Here is an 18257-nt window from a genome sequence, read left to right as displayed (position 1 = left end):
ATATTACAGAGAAATGTAGGAAAATCACAGTGAAGGAATAACTAGAGATCAATTCATACTCACTCTGATCACATTGAGATGAATTTCAGTACAAAAAGTTTGTTTTACTCTGTCTTTAAACCCCTGTCTGTAAACCCACTTTTACTGCTTAAAAGAAATTACTGCCTGGTTCCACCCAACAAATAAGTCTCATTTTCTGAAAGAGAGATGAATGAATAAATGAATGTTTATTGTTAGGATAACAGGATTTTTTATTATTTTAGTATTTTATGTTGATAGTCTCTGTGTAACTAGTCTTTTTATGCCAAACTAACAGGAGAGTTAACCGAAGTAGTGTTAAAATGTTAATACTTTTTACAAGCATGCATAGATTCACTATGGTAAACTCTCACACACACCATGATGCACACCGACCTCAGAATGTGCCCGCTGAGTGCCAGTGACAGGACAAATAAATCAGTATATACACATTTTAGGTACTTCCACACAATAAAAGTACTTTTCAAATACTTGGACTAGGGATATGAACGGAATGGAATACTATTAGAGAACTATAATATTATTCATCATCTATACTAAAGACTATTTCACATACTTCATGCAAAAATCAGCAGTAAGCATGCAGTGTGATAATATTACGTTCTGAACACTGCCAAGTGTTCTGCGTGTAACACTGTATCCCACAATGCAACGCAGTCAACTTGACCTTCCATTTGCAGTGACAAATGCACAGGAATTAATACAACAGACAGTCTGCACAAAATTTGGGTTAAAAGTGCAAAACAACCGAGATGACAACAGGACAGCCTTTGCATATGAGAATGTAGCATCCTACTCTTTGCAAACTAAATGCTTATGGTTGCATACTGTTTCACACATTGTTTTTGACAGAAACAGGCATACCAAATGCTAGAGTAGAAACTAGTATGCCATCCTGAATGTAGCCTAGTTTGCAGAGATGCCTTGACGAAGGAAATGTCATTTCCATTTTTGTTTTACTCCTGGAAGTGGTTTGGATGAGAGACTATAAACATATGAAAGCTTTCCCACCGCATGAGCGGCGCAGATTACCGGTTTTAATGACCCTGATGTCATTAAGTAAATGAATAATTAGAGAAAGACTGAATTGTGTTTCTGGAGGGAATCGGCAGACGTGCAGAAGGTTGCTCTGGCTGTGACTGCTTGTGCGAATGTATTTGTTTTTATAGTTGTGTGCAAAAGTTTGGGCACTGTACCCACAATTCATGTCCGGGTGATTCAGTCTGGCATTGGCATCCCAACTGAGCATGTGTGAAATTAGCTTTGAAGAAATGCAGCAAATAAACAGCTCGAAAATGAGCAGAAATATAGCAGAGAACGTCGAGTTCAGCCACAGACATTTGCACACAACTGCATATTTTTACATATCGGAGTATGAATGAGTATTTGTGTGTATTTACTTCCATTAGTCTGAATGTGAAGTGTGTGGGGGGGGTGTATGGACATGTACATGAGTAATTGTGCAGTTTGATGAACTTTGTTTCCACAAGAGGAATATTCTTCTTCTAACGTACAGGGAGAGTTTCTCTCCTTCTCATCATCTGTTTTATTTGCTGTCTCTGTAACTGCAATGACCACTGAATTAATCAAATATACAAATAAATTATTAGTTGACGTACGACTTTGCCCTGGTGTTTATCAGCTGTAATTAGTTCTGTATCACTTTAATTGACGTCTAAAACCTTGTCTAACCATACACGACGTGACACCACAAAAAAGGGTGTCTTTTCCATGTTAATTGTAAACAGTATAGTAATAATACTATATGAATTCTTTATATTAATAATACATTTACATTTACATTTATTCATTTAGCTGACGCTTTTATCCAAAGCGACTTACAATTGCTATATATGTCAGAGGTCGCACGCCTCTGGAGCAACTAGGGGTTAAGTGTCTTGCTCAGGGACACATTGGTGTCTCACAGTGGATTCGAACCCGGGTCTCTCACACCAAAGGCATGTGTCTTATCCACTGCACATAATGATACAGGATTTATTTTTTTGTCCTAACTAGTGCTGTCAAACGCGATTAATCGCATCCAAAATAAAAGTTTTTGCTTACATAATAAATGTGTATACTGTGTATATTTATTATGTATATATAAATACAAACACATGCATGTATATATTTAAGAAAAATGCTATGTTTATATATTAAATATATTTATATATAATATCAAATATAATAATATGAACATATAAATGCATAAATATTACAAAATATATACTGTATGGGTGTGTATTTATATATACATAATAAATATATACAGTACACATACATCATGTAAAGTTTTATTTTGGATGCGATTAATCGCTTGACAGCACTAGTCCTAACCAGACACGACGAAGATACATAACAAATGACTGGTGATTCTAGAAACGGTTGAAAGAACATAAAGTATGCCAGTGATGATCTCAGGTACTGATTATGTGCTTTATTTAATGTTATACCATGGTCTGTCTAGATACTGGATTCTGATTGGCTGGCAGGTATGCAGTAAAACCGTTTAATGCATAGGGCTGTTTTAATCACCGTTCTATATTAGTGCACTGCTTTAATTGATGCACACACACACACACAAACATGCTGTCAACACTGCCCCGTGACTTCTATTAATAATGGCCTAGATACTAGATCGCTACATTATCTTCCTTAGCAAATCACTGTTTTTGAAGTACAGCTTGTTTAGAGCGATGTGCAGAAGCAGGTAGCCTCAAATAACTAAATTCAAGTCAATTCAAATAAATGCTATAATTCATTCAAATAAATGTGATCGTAACAAACTATTTCATCTCTGTGTCTGATTTAAAGCAGGCAGAATGCTAGCTGTAACTGACGAAAATAATCGTCATTTTTACCCTTCCAGTCAAATATTGCGCTGCGAACATCAACAGCTTTAACTTGTCAATGCTGACAAATGACCATGGTATAAGTGGGATAATGCATGGCTAGCTGTGCATTATCCATAACTTAAACGTATCTAAAGTGAGTTTGAGCATCATTTTGCGTGACCTTTATAATATTACTGTAAAGGACAATGGATAATTTACCTCAGATTTTAAAAATAAATTGAAACAAACATGAACATCACTCACTATGTATTTTTAATAATGTTAAAATGGTTTAATATTTATTAATTAAAATATGTACTTACCCACTTGGTTGCGAGTGTGGTACGATGGTGGAAAGAGCTCCGCCCACACGCTCTTCTGATTGGCTGTGACTTTTTGATTGATTTTTGTTGCATAGCGGTGTCGAGTCTAGTGTTGACAGACAAAGCATCGCATCTGGTTAGGACATGGTGTAAAGGTGTCAAAAGACATAAACAACAGATCTGTGTGGCATTCAGAACTAAACTTTTGGATAAATTGAAGTTTGAAATAAATGTATATTTAGTTTATATTTACGTTCATGCATTTGGCAGATGCTTTTATTTAAAGTGACACTGCAGTCATCCTATGTTGCATTTGGTTGTATTGCAATTCAGGAAATTCCTTTTCCTGTCATTCCAATTCATCTGGTGGCCAATTCAATTTAAATCCACAGTTTAGTTCTGAATTTGACTTATATATGGGTGTACGAGAGCTTTGCTTTCACATGATTTCTGTCCTTCGTAACCAAGCAGTCCAAAGTCCAGTAGAACTGTGAGTGAATCATATAAAGCTGCCGAAAGAACCACAAGAAAGAATAGATTCACATTCTACGAACAACTCTGAGCTTGTGTGTTTGTGCATGTGTATGTTCTCTAAAACCAGAGTGAGTGATTTTTGGTAACTTTCCGACATGCTTTGCTGGGTCAAAGCAGATGTAGAATAATAAAAAGCACATGTGAGAAAGAAATGAAGCTCGCAGATTCCGTTCAGAGTCAATTAGAAAGAACTGCACTGCATGAAGATGAAGAAAACAAATAGGAGCCGCTGTTAAATAATCTCAAACTTAAGATCAGCTCATGCTACTGTCTTTATGATTGTTTGGATGAGTCTATTTAAATCAATCCATGACAGATCTAAGACATTATTTGGCCAGGTTTGTAATAGTTTTCATGTTGAAGGTGCAGTAGGGACATGTTTGTGACTCGAGTCGCTTCTGGCACATGCACACACAGAGCAAGCAGTTTAATCATATACAGGTTCAAATGTATATAAACACTAGCAGGTTTCTGTCGGGCTGTATGCATTACACTGACATTTCTTAATATTTATACACAAGAGCGTACGGGGAGTTTGGAGAATTTAGGTGCTATTACTGTGTTTTCTCAGGTGTTTGTGCTGTTGATCTTAGAGAATGAGTCTGCTTAGTTTGGCTGAGCGCTCATACAACACAAACACACACACCGCTCTGGCTTTACACCAGCAGAGAGGAAACTCATCTGACACTTCCTGTGTGTTTCAGCAACCAGCTGATGATGACTCAAAAGAGCTCATTAAGGATCTGTAAGCTTCATAAGGATGCTAAACTCTTAAAAATAAATGTTCTTCAAAGGATCTCTTTAGATTCAGTCGTATAATCAAAAACCATTTTGACTGAATACGGTTCTTGAGTTACTACATTTTATTTAGAAAATAAAAATGTTTAATTATTGCTCAGATCATTGTTTTGGCTTGTGTTTTTTTTTTTTTAAACACCAGAATATAGATGGTTTTATAAATAAATACAAAAAGTTCTTTGTAAAACTTCAAAAGAGTCTCTTATGGCATCAGATCTTTCTTTTAAAATATATTTTTAGAGAAGAAGAAATATAATTCCCACACTGCAATAATGAGTTTCTAATGTCTTTTTTTTTCACTTGTTTTTTTCATCAGAATATTATATTAAAATATATTTTTTTTGAGGAGAAGCAATATAATTTCCACACTGCAATAATGAGTATCACTTGTTTTTTAATCAGAATTGTAATATATTTTTTATAGAAGACGAAATATAATATAGAGACTGCAAAAATTATTATTATTATTTAGTTTTTACCGTCCCTTTTTACTTGTTTACTTGTAAAAATATCTAAAGAAATAAAGCAATGAGCATTTACTACAGAAAAACCACTGCAGAACATATTAATGCTTTGTTGTCGATCTTTAATTGAATTTCATCCTATAATCACTTGCAGTTTTTCTTTTTTAACAATACTGTTTTTTAATGAAAATGATTATTTATCCCCAGTTTGCAGTTTCAACATCTAACTTCACTAGTTTTTCACTTGTTTATTCCTTAAACAAATTGGAAAAAATCTGCAAATTTTATATTTGTTTTATCTTTGTTGTTTAGTGGAATATACTCATTAAGAATATGTATATTATATGATGTTTATTTTTTATATATTTTTATATTATTTATTTTTAGAGTGTATATTTTATATGAATATATTTGATCATATTAGTTTATTTATTCTTATTTTTTTTACAGGATTGAGGTTAGTATATTTTCTTGCATTATTTGGACACTGAACTGAGGCTTTTTCCTTTTGAACAGAAAACAAGATGCATGTTGAGTGTCATCTTGACAGTTCAGAAACATGCCTTATACAAGTACGCAGTGCATTTTTGACCAGTTTTGCAACACATTTGCATTCATTTACTTGAGCATGTTTCAGGCCAGGGGTTGCTCTGATGCTGTCATTTGATTTGCACAAAACCAAAGCCTAAAACCTCAAATTTGAACACTGTTCTTTTTCTACCCTGCATGCACAGCTATTTCCTTGAGGAAATGCAAATCTACTTGGAGCCTTTCTTTTGAAGAGTGTACAGTATATGTGTGCCAAGTTCAGGATCTGGGCTGCAAACACAAAGGTTGCGGTTTCACGTCCAAGTATACAGGGGCGACCCAGGACCTGGAAAGTAACATAGATTACAATCGCTCTCTGTCACCATTGTACCCTTCAGCAGGACATTTAACTCCAGGCTGCTCCTGAGGGACAGAACCTGCAATTAGCGTACTGTAGGTCATTTAAGATACAAAGCGTCTGCTAAAAGCCAAGCATTTAAGGTGAAATAGCCCCTCAAAGTGCTGTAACATCATCTCAGTAAAATTCATTAGCCTGAGTTTGCTGGAGTTGAAAAAGAACACAAAGCTCTGTAGAATGAAGACGACGGGAGCAAATTTCCACTCAAGTATTTTTAAGGTTTATGTCTTAAAGGGACAGTTTACTCAAAAATGAAATTTGCTGTTCATTTACTCACTCTTGTGGTATCCAAGATGACTGTTTTTCTTCAGTAGAAGAGTAAAGAAGAGTTTTTAGATGAAACAGTGGTCCTTGGTGGTTCATAAAAGTCAGCTGCTACCGTCACAAAAAGCACACATATGCAGACAATACAAAATTAATATCGTGGCTCCTGATGATATATTGAGTTCTTATGAAGTGAAACGAACAGTCTGTGCAAGAAACTGAACATATTTACAACATTATTACCTATAATCCAGAGCTGCAGCAAACAGGGAAATATGATTTTTATTTTTTCCCCAAGGACTGGTTCATTCGGACAGATCGGTTCAAATAATCGATTCATCAGTTTGTTCAGGTAATCAAATCATTCCTCATAGGTTCAGATATGCCAGTATTTTGGCTCATTTCCAGTCTGGCATCCAAAAGTGAGTTTTGATTGAGAAATTTGTAGATCTGTGCTGCTCGAGCCTTGAACTAAATTCAGACATTTCAGGTTCATCCAGTTCACTAAAAAGAACCGGTGAATGATTCATTCACAAACCAGACATCACTCCGGACCATTTGTCTCGATTACAGGTAATAAAGTTGTAAATAATGTTCAGTTTCTTAAACACACTGATTATTTCACTTCAGTAGGGATAAATATATCGTCAGGAGCCGCGTACAGGTATTCATTTTGTGTTGTCTGTAGCTATGCTTTTTTTATCTCTCAAAGTGACAAGAGCCACTGCATTTCAAGAAGAACCAAGGACCACAGTTTCAGCTAAAAATCTTCTTTATTGTTTAAATAAAAAAATCAGCTACATCTTGGATGACCTGAGGGTCAATTAACGCAAGTCTTTATTTTTGGTTGAACATGTCCCTTAAACACGGTTGTCTCTTCTTTAAGATCTGTCATTACACACAGACTATTTTTGGTTGGTGGTACAAGAACCTCCACACATACTAACCCAATCTCTCTCTTTCTCTTATGCCCTCTCTCTCTCTCTCTCTCTCAAGTTACTGGGTTTAAAGTGGAAACTTCATCCTTTATTTCAACACGTATCAATTAAAGCACATCTTGAGGATTACCAAAGCGCACACACACACACACACACTAACGCTGAGCTTCTACAATTAGAAATTTAGTCTCTCTCATCTTAAGAGCAATTCCCAAGTTTGCGTATCTCATTAGCTGGTGAAGAGAGACTCAGCGTTCACTCTAATCACCTCAACACGTTTAGTGAAAGAGACGCGAGAACCCTTGAAACCATGTCTCAAGTACACCCGGCTGCAGCCTGCAGATCGAGGTGGGGCTGCACCTGGGGCGGGGCTGCACGTGTCGCCCCGCCCCCAATGCTTCTCATTGGTTAGTGGCAAAGTAATGACGTCGACGCCGCGGTAAACAGGAAATGCGGTTGAAACATAATTGGTAGCAATACATAATTATATAAAACAAACCTGTGAACCCGTTAATTACTTATACCTGGTAAATTTATATAGTATTAAACAATACATTGTAAATTTGTTAATCTTTGGAAAACATTTCATTTTATGTACATTTCCAAGCAAGAATCCAATTACTGCTTTTGACTTCATTGCAGTCGCAATGTCAACAAATATAGTTTATTTACAACTTAAGTTTAAGTTATTTCTATTCATGTGTATTGGTCATTTACCACTTACAAGTTATTTATGGTCGTTTTTTATTTTAATTTCAGTATATGCTTTACTGTTACATGTATTATTAACATTTAAATAAAAGTTAAATATTCTCAGCAAGTGTCATGCCTTAAGATGTTATTAAAATTAATGGTAACACTTTACAATAAGATTCATTAAACAGTAATGTATTAACTAACATGAACTATAACCATGAGCAATACAATTGTTATTGTATTTACTAATCTTCGTTTACATTAGTTATTGAAAATACAGTAGTTTATTGTTTGTTTATGTTAGTTAACTGTATAAGTGCAGTTCATTATTAGTTCATGTTAACTAATGAACCATATTGTTACCAAATTAATAATTTATGGATTTACTTGATAATGAAAATCTTATGGTAAAAATATCAGCATTGTTTGTATATGAATAACATGCCAAGACAATTATTTATTTAGGTATGAAACGGTTTAATTCTGATAAAGAAAGGTGAAATTTGTACATTTGTATATAACACATCTTTTTGTACATATAAATGTCTGGTTAAACATGAACATCCTTTACACACTTTCTTCCTTTATTACTTAATCTCCTTTAATCATTAAACCTTCCTTCTTTATACACTTTACTGGCACATGAAACAGCAGTCTGGGTCCTCTATGCTGTCGTAGCATCCTCTCAGGTAACCACGCTTCCCATTACCTTTAAAACCTGAGCAGGATTTGAACAAGGTTTTACATGTGTTACACTCTTTATTTTCAAAAGGCACCCGCAATTCAGCCTTTGATGTTTCACTCCATTTTCCCCAGTTCACAACACCTGTATCCAAAAACACACACAAAACAGAACTCTTTCATATGCACATCTAAGATTATGTTAGCCATGCCAGTGCTTTAGAAAAAGCAAGAAGCAAGATTACTTAAAGTCAACCTTATACTCATGAGGCCTTATGGACCGAGGAAGACTGGGGCTGCGTCTGCTGGACCGAGGAAGACTGGGGCTGCGTCTGCTGGACCGAGGAAGACTGGGGCTGCGTCTGCTGGACCGAGGAGGACTGAGGCGGCCTCTGCTGGACCGAGGAGGACTGAGGCTGCGTCTGCTGGACCGAGGAGGACTGAGGCGGCCTCTGCTGGACCGAGGAGGACTGAGGCGGCCTCTGCTGGACCAAGGAGGACTGAGGCTGCGTCTGCTGGACCAAGGAGGACTGAGGCTGCGTCTGCTGGACCGAGGAGGACTGAGGCTGCGTCTGCTGGACCGAGGAAGACTGGGGCTGCGTCTGCGGCATCTGCTGGACCGAGGAGGACTGAGGCGGCGTCTGCTGGGCCGAGGAAGACCAAGGCTGGGTTGGTGGTGAAGCATGGGTGGCAATGTGCTTCAGCAAATTTGCCCGAGTTATTACAGTCGCTGAACAATAGCAGCAGTGAAAGTGAGACTTTGCCCGACATTTTAAAATGGTGAAATCTGAAAGGGCAAACAAAAGAAAATAAGTTTGTTGAAAATTGCCTAAATTTAACCTTCACTTGTTTGCATTTTGCTCTGGACAGTGGACAGTCGCAAGACAGAATTTTCATCAGCACCATCCATGTGCAAGCACATTTTTTTGTGATTTCAGCAACAAAGACCCATGGTCAATGCGCGCAATGCAGAAAATTAAATTTACCTGAACCTTAAAATTAAATATTCTTCTACAAATTCACAAGCAATTAAATCCGAAGCATGCACAGTGCATTGCTGGCTGGTTCAGCACCATATTATACTTTAAATAAAGTGAGATGAGCAAAAGATAGTTAAACTCACCATGATGTTGAACTGCCCACTGAAAGTGATTTTTGATGTGATAATACATCAGTTCTGGCATACTGGAGTAACTGCAGAATGGGCACTCACTAGTGGAGCTTTTTAAATACTGCTCACATTCCCCCTTGCTTAACACCGTTTTGTGCATTTTTGCAAGGGGTAATGGCTCTTAAAAGAGCCTTTGGGTTATAAATTGAGGAACAACAAAAAAAGAGGAGAGATGGAGGGGTGGGGATGACAATGACAAGGATCTGCAAACAGAAGGAAATACAGAGAATCAGTATTAGATATTATTTAGATATTATTATAATAATATCTAAATTAACATTTAATCATTTTATTCACAGAAAAACAATAAATTTGTATAGCCATTGTTAATATGAACTTGTCCTATATTACTTCTGCTGGTTCAGTTTTGCCACTGTATTTATTTTTAAGGGGCTTATTTTGGGAACACTATATCAAATTCATAATCCCACTAAAACCACACACTAACTTTCTAATGCTGCCTTCAAGTGCTCTCGTAAATATTGCACATGAACGCCCTCCCATTCCAAAACCTTAATGGGATGAGCTCGTAATTACAACTTCAATAGTGAGAATTATTAAATTTCCGATAGAACGTGAAGGCAGCATTATGCCATGCTTTTGGGAAACGCAGACCTGGTTATTTAAAAGCAGACCTTTACACCTTGCGTGACATGGCTGAGTGAGTAAAGTTATGCGATTTTATTTTGAAACTACTTTACATTTCCTTTTAACAACACACTAAACGGCACTTCAGAATTAAATATTGTAATTAAACAAATTAGACAAGAGACGTAGCTCGCCTGTACTCACCATGCATCCAAGAAGAACGTAAATGAAAAACCGCTAGAATCGACGTAATGACTTGACGCCACTAACCAATGAGAAGTATTGTGGGCGGGGCGACACGTGCAGCCCCGCCCCAGGTGCAGCCCCGCCTCAATCTGCAGGCTGCAGCCGGGTGCTTCTCCCATGTCTCGCACGTGTAGTTTGAATGCCATCACAAGTGGAGCAATTTTACTTACCATTTTCATGTTTGTTCTGGCTTTCGATCAGACAAAATGAACACACATTCATGCTTGCTTCATATTCTACTTCATATATAGTTTTGCTTTAAATCTCAGTTTATAATATTGATTAATCTCTGAGCTCTTTATAAGCAGCTTTTCAAAACCCAGAATCAGTTAAACCATTGCGTCGCAAACTGTTTCGAATCGCTTCAATCGGATCGTGAAACGAATAATTTCTTTCAGATCGAGACTTCAAAGCATGTATCCTGAATCATTTGATTTAGATCAGGACTTCGGAACATGTATTGCGAATCATTTGATTTAGATCGGAACTTTGTATTGGGTTCTTGAATCAGTTCGCAAATTGAAAGATTCGTGATAGCCTACATGTTCCGAAGTCCTGATCTGAAATGATGGTATGTGAATCATGATTTAGATCAGAACTTCATAGCAGGTTCACAAATCTTTTCAGATTGGAACTTCGGAGTGCATATCGCAAATCATATCGCAAGTATTCCTTAAAAATCAAATATAATGTACATGCTTCATACTGGTAAAATAGAGAGTCTCGCAGTGAGCGATTAAACAGCCCGCAGGTGCTTCGAATTAAAGCAAGTCTTTTTATATGGTGTGTGTGTGTTTCTCAGAGATGCGCTGTGTGTTGTGTGCGACTTTGAAGTGCTTTGTTATGTTGGAGGTTTCCTCGTGTGTTCTGCTTGCCTCACCCCCACAGCGTCTGGGATTTTACTTGGCAATTTCAGAACCTTCCATTTCTTCTTTTTTCAATTTGCTCAGCACGTTTGAAGGAATTTGTTCAAACAGACTCGTATCACATCTCAGCCGGTGTTCGGCCCAAATGCACGCAAAACACTCTATGGACAGTTCAGAGGAAGATTCTATGCTGCGATAAGGCCAGATTTGATTGTGATTTATCACGATGTTTGGCATTCGCCGACCGCAGCAGGCCCGGTGGGAGTGCTGGAAAACTCATAAGGACAGAAGGAAAAATGAGTGGCACTGTAACATGCTGTCCGTGAGACTGAGATGATCTTTCAACATGACAATCATTTCAACAATGACCCATAACATACCATAAAACTGATGCGAGAGTGACTCCAAACCGAAAGATTAATGTCCCGGCGCAGAGTTCAGTCCAACTGAGCATCTGCAGAATAACTTAAGCTTCCTCCCAACCTGATGGAGAGTTTTTCATTCTGCCAAGAAGAATGAACACACGAGAGCCAAGATATGAAACAAAGCCGAAGAGACTCTGATTACGGGTCAACTTTGGTCTGTTTTTATGTATTTCATGTTGCATTCCACCCATCTATCTGCAGTGTCTCAGAAACTAGAACACACTAACAACTGCATAGCAAAGCTGTAGTAACCACAGCTGTTTTAAAAATGACCTAGAACAACCTCTGAGCATCTTAGCAGCTGCATAGCAACACCCTAGCAACCACCCTGACTATCCTACCAACCACATAGCAACACAGACCTGCTCTAGCAACTGCCTAGCAACCACCCAGAACACCCTAACAACCTCTGAGCACCTTAGCACTACATAGCAACAATAACCCAGAACTCCCTAGCAACCACCCAGAATACCTTAACAACCACATATTAACACTCTAGCAAAACCAACTGCCTATAAACCACCCAGAACACCCTAGATACCACATAGAAATGCCATAATCAACTGCATAGCAACACTCTAGCAACTTCCTCGCAACCACACAGAATACCCTAGCAACACTCTAGCAACCGGAACTGCATGTCTATTTTTATAAAGTCATTCTTTTAAATTCTGAAGATTTTTCTACTGCAAAAAAAAGAAAAAAAAAGAACGGACTATATAAAAATGTGTGTCCCAATTTACCTGAAAAAGCCCAAAGGGAGGGAGGGGGGGGGGGGGTGTACTTAACATTTTTGAATCTCTGTATGTTTAAAACAACAATATTCTTTCAAAAACTTACTGGGGGATACAAGAGAATTTGTGTAAAGCATAAATTGTGTTGTAGAATTTATGTATTTGTATTTAAATCACAGTTTACCAAAAACGTGTCCCACTTTTGCTGACTTCCCAACTATTGGTTAAATTGGCAGTGGGAGGAGTCACACAGACCAAAACAAAAACAGACATTCTGACACAGAAGATAGAATAGGCTGTAGTGTTGCTTTTCAGAGAAACAATATGTGAACTTCTAATGTTAGAATGTTTCCTAAATATCTGCAGACATGGTATTTTTATACTTTAGTACAATCAAAAAAATACATACAGCCCCTTTAATTGTGAGGGTTGCAACCCAGTTTTCTTGCAAAATAAAAAAGAATTTAGGACAGAATTTAGTTTTATTCATCCGGATGGTGAGAAGTGTTTCTATATGAAGGTGATGTCAGAAGTGGAATAAGAGTTTTTGAGTAATGATTGTGAAGACAACCTTTTTCTTTTTTTTTCTGTAGAATGGCACGCACTGATTTGTTAGTTATAATAACGCCAAGAACGTGTATGTTTGATGATTTGTGGATTATTTTGCTGTGCGCGTTCTCATGCGCTCACAAAGCTCCATCCTCGCGTGCAGAGTCTTCTGAGGATGCAAAGCCGCGTCTCCATGGCGCTCAGGAGGCGGAGCTTCATCGGTGCTATGGGAAAACAATCTGGACAATCTGAAGGACAGACAGAAGAAGCGCAACAAAAGGCTTTAAGAGCGGCAGACAGCTCGTTCAAACCCCGAGCGCGTATGTGCGAGGCATTGTCTACATACACACCATCCATCACGCGGTCAGGTGGCTCTCTCCCGCTCTCAGCTTTCTCTACAGCACTCTTTCTGCAGCATGAAATCAATTTTTAGCTCCTCATTTCCTTTGCCAAGAAAATAGGCAAGTCTGCCAGACACACACACACACACACACACACACACACACACACACACACACACACCACACACCACACACCACACACACACACACACACACACACACACACACACACACACACACTCATGTTGGTTTTTGTGGTTTATGGGGACTCTCCATAGGCGTAATGGTTTTTATACTGAACAAACTGTGTGTGCTATTGCCCTACACCAACCCTACACCTAAACTTAGCCCTCACAGGAGACTTTGTGCATTTTTAGATTTTCAAAAAAACACCATTTAGTATGTTTTTTAAGCCTTTTGAATTACGGGGACATAGGCAGTGTCCTCATAAACCACCTTCATATTGTAATACCTCTGTCATACCCATGTCATTATACAAATTTGTGTCCTCATAAACCACATAAACATGCACACACACACACACACACACACACACACAGACAGTGATCAAAGATGCACTCTCACACACACTGACTTCATTGTCTAGCCCACCCAGTGTGTGTGTGTGTGTGTGTGTGTTAGTTAGGGGAGCAAAATGCCTTCAAAAGTTAACTAAAGCCTTTTAGGAACACCCATGGACATTCTTAATTGAAAGATTGTTATAAAGTAGTTATTTTTTTTTTTGTAATTTCAATCTTTGTACTACAAGATGTCATGTTTCAATGTGTTACTTGCAATTTTTCTGTGTAATTTAGTCTGTTGGAAAAATTAATTTTCATTATTATTTATTTATTATTTTTAGTTTTATTCATTAGTTGTTTTCATGTAAGAGTGATAAACTTTTTCTTTAAAGGTTTGGGTTAAGCCTATTGGAATAACAATTAATTTGATATAAAACTATTATTTATATAAATTTATCTAAATTATTTTATATAAAACATTATAACTTTATGTTATGTCCTAATTTCTATAGACAAATAAACATATTTAAACAATTTTTTTAATTATCTATCATTATGGTGATTTTAATTTTAATTTATATCATTGTTTGCATATAAAAATGCAAAGCATTTTATTTAAAGGTTTTAGTTGGTCTGTAGGAATAATCATTTGCTTTATATGAAAACGTTAGCATTAACAAAGTAATCAAACCATAGAGTATGTCTCACTGAGAGCACTAAGTTTTGCTTTACATTCAATGTGGTAATTCTCAAATGGAATAAAGGCAGTTTTCCAATGATGTTTGATGTTTTGGTGGAAAATGTTGAGGTGAAGACAGTGTATTTCCAGTAAAATGTTCCCTATATTCCTTTGGAATGTTTCTGATGTTCTGCTAGAATTAACATTTCTGGAGCGTGTCAGATGGCTGTCCAAAATCCTGTACGTTATCCCAATTGTATTTTTCTCATTATTCCGTTTTTCTCGGTGTCGGATGAAAACAGAAGGAGAGGCTGAAAAGAGAAGATGTTGTGACGGAATTTTCATCATCTCCTCTGTGACTGGTGTCGGAGCGAGCAGTCGGATCCAAAGAGGCTTTGTGTCGTTATCACGGCCTGCTGAGTGACACGTGCACACACACACACGCTCCACGCCGCTGCAGGTGCAGGATCCTGGAATGTGTTTGAAATGATGTTCACCTGCAGGGGCCGTGAGAACCTGAGGGACTCAACAGAAACACGAACTCCACAGAGATCAAAGGTCAGAGGTCATCTTCCTGCTCTCATGTGAAATATCCAGTCTGGATATTGAAAGAGACACACACACACACACATACTAGAACATTTCACTACAAATCTTGAACAGGTGCAGCGAGCGTCTCACAGTCAGGATATGAGGAGAAACTTTATGCGAAGGTCTGGACACTGCTCTACGCAAGAACATGAAGCTATGCAAACTTGATTTCATGCATCGTGATCTGAAATGTATCTGAATGCAAATCATGATAACAATGCAGTTGCATATTTTTTTAAATTCCAAAATGTGTCAATATACAACAAATGAGGCAAAACTAGATAGAAACTTGCATTACGAGCTAAATGTACAATTTTCAGTGCTAAGACTGATTAACCAAATCTTGTACATACATTCATGTACATTTAAATATATCCATGCATCAAATAACTGAAAAATGCAAATAAATATAAAAAAGAATAAATACATTTTAAAAGATTAAACAAACAAACATTGATGCGAGAACATGAAGTAAACGCTTCTAGTTACACAAACTTGATTTTATGCATTGTGTTCTGAAATGTGTCTGAATGCAATTCATAACAAAGCAATGTTGCATTCTCAGGGTTTTTTTTTATTCCAAAATGTATTAATATTACAGCAAATGAAGCAAAACAAGATAGAAACTTGTAGTACAAACTAAATATACAGTTTTCAATGTTAACATTCAAATGCATACATGTACACATTAATGTAACATGCACATATACATTTATACATGAAATATACATTTCCATGCATCAAATAATTAAAAAAATATTTTCAGAAAGCAGCAATGTAAAATCCAAGTCAAATCCAAGTTAGGCTGGTGGATGTTAAAACTACACCATTATCCTTGCAATAAGTATATTTCTCAGTTGATGGTCACTCAAAAGTACCATGTGTTTTGACCTCATTGTTTATCACACTACTTTTAAATCACAACTGATTCATGGTATTATAGTAGATGTTTTTGCAGTAACATCTGGATGTTTTGTCCTCGGTGAGTTCAATACTACTGATTCAAAACAAAGGATTTGCAAATGTTTCAAAGCTTCGTGAAGCAGAGTTAAAGGGATAGTTCACCTAAAAATGAAAATTTTATGTTTTTCTGCTTACCCCAAGGGCATCCAAGATGTAGGTGACTTTGCTTCTTCAGCAGAATACAAACGTAGATTTTTAACTCAAACCGTTGCAGTCTGTCAGTCATATAATGTCAGTCAATGGGACTCACGGCTTTAAGAGAAAAAAAACATACACAGACAAAACCAAATTAAACCCTGCGGCTTGTAACAATACATTGAGGTCTAAAGACACGAAACGATCGGTCTGTGCAAGAAACTGAACATCTTTTTTTACCTCTGATCCACCGCACTGTCCAACTGTCCTGAGCGTGTTCACACAACAGCCAGCGCATGACCTGTCTTATTCTTCTTCTTCTTGCTTTATGGTGGCTTGCAGATTTATAAGTGCATTACCGCCACCTATCTCTCAAATGGACCGTTGACACTCTATCTACAATCTCAATTAGGAGTTTCAATGGTCCATTTGAGAGATAGGTGGCGGTAATGCACTTATAAGTCTGCGATGTGATAATTGAGATAATTCTGTTGTGAAAGCTCTCAGGACATTTAGACAGTGCGGTGGATCATAGGTAAAAAAAACGATATAAATACTGTTCAGTTTCTTGCACAGACCGATCGTTTTGTGTCTTTAGACCTCAATGTATCGGCACAAGCCACAGGGTTTAATTTGGTTTTGTCTGTGTATGTTTTTTTTTCTCTCAACGCTCATATGACTGACAGACTGAAACGGTTTGAGTTAAAAATCTTTTTTGTGTTCTACTGAAGAAACAAAGTCACCTACATCTTGGATGCCCTTGGGGTAAGCAGATAAACATCAAATTTTCATTTTTGGGTGAACTATCCCTTTAAAAAAAAGCTCTTCATCACTACTGCCATTGAGATGACTGAATATCGCTCTCTTTCAGGTACATACAATGGAGATTTTTGGGCCTAAAGCACCAGTCAGACTCATGTTTGTACAGGTTTAGTGTGTGTGTGAAATCATAAAATGGTTTTAATTAGCTGGTGAGTCCCGCACACAAACACACGCAGCTGGTTTAATCAAACATATAAACACACATTCCTCACCTCACACACCTGACACCTGAGCTGCTGCTGCTCGCAGTCAAATTAACACACACACACACACACACACACATACACTCATGTTGGTTTTTGTGGTTTATGGGGACTCTCCATAGGCGTAATGGTTTTTATACTGAACAAACTGTGTGTGCTATTGCCCTACACCAACCCTACACCTAAACTTAGCCCTCACAGGAGACTTTGTGCATTTTTAGATTTTCAAAAAAACACCATTTAGTATGTTTTTTAAGCCTTTTGAATTACGGGGACATAGGCAGTGTCCTCATAAACCACCTTCATATTGTAATACCTCTGTCATATCCATGTCATTATACACATTTGTGTCCTCATAAACCACATAAACATGCACACACACACACACACACACACACACACACACAAACAAACACACACACAGCATATCAAATCTTGATGTGTGTGTTCAGTGCGGGAAGACTGTATATTTACCATGTATTTTTATAAAAGAGTAAGTTACCCTCCACAGACCAGTGTTTTTTGTGTTCTGTACATCAAGTTACGCTAAATATCAATGAGAATTAAGAGCAGTTTTCATATTTTATCTCTGTTAATATTTATATCATGTGACAAAAATGTTTTTAATGGTCTTAGTTTTATTTACCCGCCGTAGACAGCAGCAGATATTAGTTTATCTGAATGTATTTAAAGACTTTTGTTATATTAGTGAGTCATAGTTTTTCCCAGTCAGTATTTTCTATCTTAAAGTCCTTTGATTTTGGGTTTTGTTGGAACTGCGAATTTGTAGTTTAGCTGACCAAGCAATGGAGCAATAGCAGTTGCTTTGGCTAAGATTTTGAATTGAAGTCCCAAAACTTACATCAAAACGTTTTATTATTTAGTTGGACCCATACAAACTTAGGC

General features: G+C 37.2%; 2 gene segments (V, D, J or C); one reads left to right on the top strand and one right to left on the bottom strand.

Moving 5' to 3' along the window:
* Positions 1–18257, bottom strand: part of LOC306864845 (Ig kappa chain V-III region MOPC 63-like) — a 684433-nt gene that overhangs the window by 447011 nt on the left and 219165 nt on the right.
* LOC306864846 (Ig kappa chain V region K29-213-like) overlaps positions 1–18257 on the top strand; it is a 764502-nt gene that overhangs the window by 529043 nt on the left and 217202 nt on the right.

This window comes from Barbus barbus (assembly GCF_936440315.1).
Source record: "Barbus barbus genome assembly, chromosome: 46".
In the NCBI taxonomy this organism is placed as follows: Eukaryota; Metazoa; Chordata; class Actinopteri; order Cypriniformes; family Cyprinidae; genus Barbus; species Barbus barbus.
Note: the sequence above shows the minus strand (reverse complement) of the source record. Positions and strands in the feature narration are given on the sequence as shown.